Source organism: Penaeus vannamei, chromosome 29 (assembly GCF_042767895.1).
Source record: "Penaeus vannamei isolate JL-2024 chromosome 29, ASM4276789v1, whole genome shotgun sequence".
Taxonomy (NCBI): Eukaryota; Metazoa; Arthropoda; class Malacostraca; order Decapoda; family Penaeidae; genus Penaeus; species Penaeus vannamei.
This window is the reverse complement of record NC_091577.1, coordinates 19,138,107-19,145,606: the sequence shown is the minus strand read 5'-3', so window position 1 is coordinate 19,145,606 and position 7,500 is coordinate 19,138,107.

Genomic DNA, 7,500 nt, shown 5'->3' with positions numbered 1-7,500 from the left:
TAACATCACCCAATATACGAGTTTTACCGCGCGCGCTCCCAGCCTCCAATGGCCAGGACACAATGCTAGGCGAGGGTAGGTGCTGCGAGAAACTCATTGGTCGTGGTGAAGGGTTATTGTTATGATTATGGTTAGTGAGATTATGCCAAAGATATGGATATACATTTTATGCGAGTGTCTCCTACGATCTCGCTTCCGTTTTCTGTTCACGTTGTCTGTGAGATGTTTCGAAGGGGGACTTTACCTTTTATTTTTATAAAGTTGGGATTATCATTAACTATCAGGAGTGAGGATAATAGTATTCATATTGATACGAATGCTGATGCTACAACCATTTCTCCGAATGATAGAGTTGTTGTCCTTGCCTTTGTTCCTTAATCATTAACATTTGATATGATAATAATAATACTTTCATTATAATTATTGCCATTGACATTGATGATTGCAACAGCAACAATACTAATGATAATAACAATGATGATAACAACAGAAAAAATAACGTGTATATGTATGTAATGAGAAGAATAACAATAATGATGATGATAATAATATTGATGATGATAATGGTGATGATGATAAATTAATTATAGTAATGATCATATTGACAATTATGATGATTATCATGATAATGATATCAGTAGTAGTAGGAGTAGTTGTAGTAGCAGTAAGGATAATTATAATAATGATAATGTTAATAATATTATAATAATATAATAATAATAATAATAATAATAATAATAATAATGATAGTAATAACACTAATGATAATAATAACAATGATTTTCAACACGTGATAATAGTTATAATGATGATAATGACCACAATAATAACAACATAATGATGTTGAAATAATGGATAACAACAACTACAATAACAATAAAAATAATAACAATAGCAATGGTAATCATAACTATAATGATAATAATAATAACAACAATAATAATCATATAGCAATCAAATTATGGTAGTAATAATGATAATAAGACGAGGAAAAATAATTATAATGCTTTTATTATTGTTTTTATTTCTATTACAATGATTATCATCTTATTATAATTGCCATTATCATTATCATCATCACCATCCTCATTATTAGAATTAGTACTATGATTATTGTAATTGCATCTGACAATATTATTATCATCATCACCCTTACAATTTTCCTTTACTATGGTCATGATCATTATCATTATTTTAATTTTTGTTTGTTATTATCATTATTATTATTATTACTATTATCATTTTTGACGCTGTTGTTATTATTATTTACATTATTATCGCTATCATTATTGTTATTACAATTGCTATTGTTATTATCATCATTATTATCATCACAATTATTGTTATCATTATCGATATTTTTGTTGTTGATATAACTGTTGTTATTTCTTATAGTATTATCATTATTGCTGTTGTAATCTTTATTATGATTATCAGTATCATCTTTATCACCATCATCATTTTCCTTATTATCTCTATTGTAATTATTTTGATTATGGTTATGATGATTATTGTTATCATGATTATAACCATCTTGACTATTATCATTAGTAGTAATATTATAACCGTAACTATTATTATTGTTGTTGTCATAATTATGATTATTGGTATTATTATTATTATTATTATTATTATTATTATTATTATTATTTTGTTATCAATATTTTCTTTATTATTATCATTATCACTATCTTTGTCATTTTTTATTATTATTGACATCATTATTATCAATGTTGTTATTGTTATCATTATTATTATTATTATTATCATTATTTTCCATTATCATTATTATTGCTATTGCTATTATCATCATTGTTGTTGTGATCATTATTACCAATACTATTATTATCATTACTGTTATCATTATCATGATAATTATTTTTATCATCATGATTATCAGTGTTATTATCATTCTTATTATTACTATCATTATTGTGATTATTACTGTCATAATTAGTATTATCAGTATTGTTATTATTCTTATCATCATTATTATCATTACCATCATCATTATAAATGTTAATATCGTTCATATTATTATTAATGATATTGCTATTATTACTATAATTGTTATCATGATTATTATAATCATTATTATTTGCATTATTGTTACTTTTATTACTATAAGCCTTGCTTTCATTATTACTGTTATTATCATCATTATTATCAGTATCATTATTGTTATTATTGTTATGATTTTCATTATTAACATAATCATTATCAGTATCATAATAATCAAGCAATTGATTCTAATAATGATGGTATCATTGGTATGACAATGATGATAATGATAATAATGATAACAATGATAGTAATCATGATCATATGAACACCAATAATGATAGTCATAACAATAATTATTATAATATCAAATACTATAAAACAACAATGATTGCGTTTATACTGTTGCTTAAATGACAAAAGCAACAATAATGATCATGATGATGACTGCCTAACCAGAGAGAGAGAGAGAGCGAGAGATAGATTGATAGGCAGATAGAGCGAGAGCGAGAGCGAGAGAGAGAGAGTGAATATATATATACATATATATATATACATATATATATATATATATATATATATATATATATATATATATATATATATATATATATATATATATATATATATATATATTATATATCTTCTTGATCGGGATTTGCAGACTATGAAGGGCTATCGGTGAGACTGACGGCAACAGGGCGGCATAAGGCAAGTGAACACTCCGGTTGAAAACCTGCGCAGAATGCACCATTGTAACTTAGCTGCCGCAACAAAAAAATATTTAAAAATAAAGTAAAGTAACAATTCGTCGTCAAGAAAAACGGCACACATGTCTGCGCAGAAATAACTTTAACGACTTTCCCTTCTAACACGGGTTTACCTTGGTGTAGTTGAAAAATGGCATTCGGCAACTGCGGATTCTATTTTTCGTAGAAAGCTTTACCTATATCACATAGAACAAGCACGAATATATAGGTATAAGCGTATAATATGCGATTTCCTGATCTTCTTTGTTATTAGCTATTGTAAACATCGAATGTATTTCTTGAATAAGCAGTGAAACTATTTCTTTTTACGACAATACAGTTTACCCTAGTCTACCCTTATAATAAGATAAGCAAAGAAAACAGCACAGGATTATATCTAAAGAAAATGTGTTTCGAATAGTTACGGAAATTTTGCTTCATCACCAAAGACGTTAGCCATTTAGGACTCGAGAGAACAGGCTGGGTCTTATCATGGTAACACACTGTCGCCTTTTGTATTTATGCATATTTTCATTGTACTTTTATGACGGTTACCCTACAGATACGGACACCACCATGTCCCTGTAAGCTGATATTATAAGATAAAGCTGGTCATTAAGTCGCGTTTAGATCACAGTTTTTTAAATCATGAAACTGCTATAGGTGTTCCAGTATTTTCCAGTCTGTGTATGTGTCTCCTTACAAGTGAATGTGCTTGTGTGGGCGGGCGTACGGGCGTGTATTTGTGTTAACGATGATTACCATATAAGAGTTTAACCAATGTTGACCACCGCATAGCTGCCGTTACAAATGGGCAATAGAAAATATCACATAACAAATACGACAGGTAGCAGCGTGTTGCCTTAACAAACTCCAGCCTGAATATTCTTTTTTTTTTATTAAAAAGAGGGTAGACTACAGTAAATTCTCATTTCTTGAAAATAAATGTAACTCTGATTTAAGAAAAAAAAAAAATACAAACCAGGGACACACAAATCATACTCCCATATCAATATCTGTGTTTTATATGGCAGTTTAGTTATCGACTGTCATTTTGTTTTCTTGATTAGCAGACGAATCACATAGATTGACGGTCTGCTCCTACCCGGGCCCGTGAAAATTGTTAGCATGGAAAACTATTAAAATTATCTCTGCGCAAAAAGATGTGCGGTCCTCCTTGATGATTATTTCATTACATATGTGCTTTTCAAATGATTCTGTAAAGAAGAAACCAATTTACATTTTTTTTTCTGCGCAGATCCTTGACCAGAGAGTTCACCTTACTTATGTCGCCCTGTTGCTCTACGCTTGTATTGTTTCGATAAGAAATTATTACTACAGCTGGGTTTTTGTGCGATATTCGTATAATTGACATGCAAATAAAATAAAGAAATAAATGTATATTTATCTAGACATACATATCAAACGGGCAAACAGATAGATAAATATCTATCTATCAGGTATATAGACAGATATGAATTTATTTCTGTGTATAGGCATGTCTGTATTTATGAAATATTTCAATAGGTCACAATATTAACAACCCGGCCCTGCTTGACTGCAAATATCTTAATAAAAGATAGATACATTGATTGACCTCTCTCCCCGTCGACAAGTAAATAGTAATGATAATGATGATAATGAAAATAACACTGCGCAGATCTTCGGCCGTAAGAGTGTGTTCACCTGTCTTATGCCACCCTATTGCTTTCCGGTTCGCACTGGTTCATATCATTAGCTGGAAGTAAATTCTGACTTTACAGTTCGATTTTTCTTGTATTGCATAAAGTATAGAATAGAGTATTGATATATTTGTTGCTGTTGTTGTTTTTGTTATTATCATTATTATTGTCACTGATATTATTATTATCATCATCATTAACCTGTCATGATTATCATTATCATTGTTCATCTGATAAATGTTATTATTATTTTATTGTTCTTGTCATCGTTTTTGTTGTGTTCTTGTTGTCAGGTGTAATATAGTTTTTCTTTTCATTATTATCATTATCAATATTGTTATCATTGCTATTTCCGTAATCTTTATTATTATCATGATGATCATCATCATCATTATCAATATTATCTTCATTTCTATCATCAGCATTATCACTATCATCATTTTAATCTTTATCATTATTATCACTATTATTATTGTTATCATAATAGATGTATTATCATTATTTTAATTAGTTATCAATATTATAATTATTATTATTAGTAGTAGTAGTATTAACAGTAACACTATTGCCTTTATTATTATTATTATTATCGTCATTATCATCATTTACATTATTATTAGTAATATTACTATCTGACTATTATTAACATTACAATATCATATTGGACTTGTTGTTATCTTCATTATTCTGATTAATATCTTCACTGTTATTATTGTTATTATGGCTGCTCTTTATTAATATCAATACCAGTATTGGCATAATTATTATCATTATTATTATTATTAATATGATTTTCAACATTACCATTTCTATAATTTTTAACATAGTGATGCTATTTTCATCATTATCATCATCACCATCATATCTAGTATTATCAGTACCGTACATTGAAACCTGATGAACTCTAGGGGCGTCCCTCCATAATTCATGTGTGTTCCGAGTTCTTGTTACTGAAGTATATTGCTCCTTGACATTTACAATATAAACGCGTTTGTAATTATATAGTACCCTGAGTGAAGTGCAGGGCAAGATGTCCAAAAGGAAATGTAATATCTGCGGAAGTAATGATGTTTTTTTAAAGAAAATGAACAATATGTCAATGACAAAATGAGCACTGAAATCTCTTGCTGGTGTCACTGACTCTTTAGTATATCAGCATAACATGATATATACATATAGTTCTTATCAACCAATTCAGTCTCTTGGCTCATTCAGTTGCGTCAGGATCAGCAACCTTGTATGTGTGGTCATTTATTTCCATGTATGTATTGCTCATACGTGTGAACGATTGTTACTATTTATTGCCACAGGGTAGCCTTTACAAAAACACACAACAAATAGGACAGGCAACAGCGTGCTACCTTAACGAGCGCCAGCATGTCCTGTTTTCTTTGTTTACATTGATTAAAGGGTATACTACGGTAAAGGCTCATTTCAGGAAAATAAATGTAGAAAAAAAATATTTGTCATTTGATTTATTGCACAGGGCAAAGAGTAGAAACCCGGAAGTTATACTTTCATCTTAATATTTTTGTTTCTACGGTAGCGCAGCCATCGATTGCCATTTGTTTCCTAAATTAGCAGACGATTTTCATTGAATTATAGTCTGCTCCGTGAAAGTTGTTTAGAGGGAAAACCGTTAATATCATCTTTGCGCAGACATATGTGCCTTCCTCCTTGATGGTCATTTCTTAGCATGTGGGATTTTCAAATGATTCTATAGAGCGGAAACCAATTTACAATTTTATATTCTGCGCAGGTCTTCATCCGGGAGAGTTCGACCGTCTTATGCCGCCCTGTTGCCATAAGCTCGTATTGTTTCGTTAAAAGCTTACTGCAAATCCCGATCTGATTTTTTGTGTTTTTTGTTTGTTTGTTTGTTTGTTTCCATCATCGTTAAACATTATTGTTATTATTGTTGTTTTTTATTCACATTTGATATTAATATTGACAATATTATTATTGTTATCATCATTATTATTATTATTATTCATTAGCATATAATCTTGGTGTTGATGGCAGGATAATTAATCATTATTATGATCATAACAATAGGAATAATGGTGATAATAATGACAATAAGACAATAATAACGATAATGATGATACTAATGATATGAAAATGAAAGATAATTAAAATAATAGTAACATACATAAAACATTGTACGCAATTCTTCAACCGTAGTGATCACCTGCCTTATGTCGCCCTATTGTTTTTTTCTTCGTACTGTTTTTTTACTATATGAGAGCTGCAGGGAAAAAACTCCGTGTGGCCGATCTTTCTGGTTCGGCCGGAAAGATCGGTGTGTGTGTGTGTATGTGTGTGTGTGATGTTTATTGTTGTCATCATCATCATTTGTATTGTCATTATTAGAGAGAGAGAGAGAGAGAGAGGAAAGACAAAGTGTTTCTAAGGGCAGGGGGGGTGAGGGACACTTTCACATACGAGTACAATAGATTGGCCATAATGGGTCGTGAAGGTATTTCATTATCATCATTATTCATCCTCATCCTCATCATCCTCTGTAACATAATTATCGTAATCATCATTATCATACTCTTAATTGTCATGATTGCTTTTATTTCTATTATCATTATTATCATTATGGTTCTTATTAATATTGTTGTTGTTGTTTTTACAAATACTTCTCTACTACTTCTATTATTGAAATTGTTATGATCATCATTCATTATTAAAGCTATTTAAAATTACTTTCATTATAGTTAGCAGTAGTGATATTGTTATTACGATGATTTTATTCGTTGTTATTATTATTATCATTATTGATATAATTTTTATTTATGTTAGCATTATATTTATCATTATTGTTATCATATTGATCAATATTGTAATCATATTTATCAATATTGTTATCATTATATTGATCCATATCTTTATCATTATCATCATTATAATCATCATTATTATTATCAATATTATCATTATCATTATTATTATTATTATCATTAACACCATTGTTATTGTTGTTCCTTTCTTCGTTTCTTAATATTATCCTCAATATCATCATTATTGTCATCATCATTAATATTAGTATCAATAGAACGGAA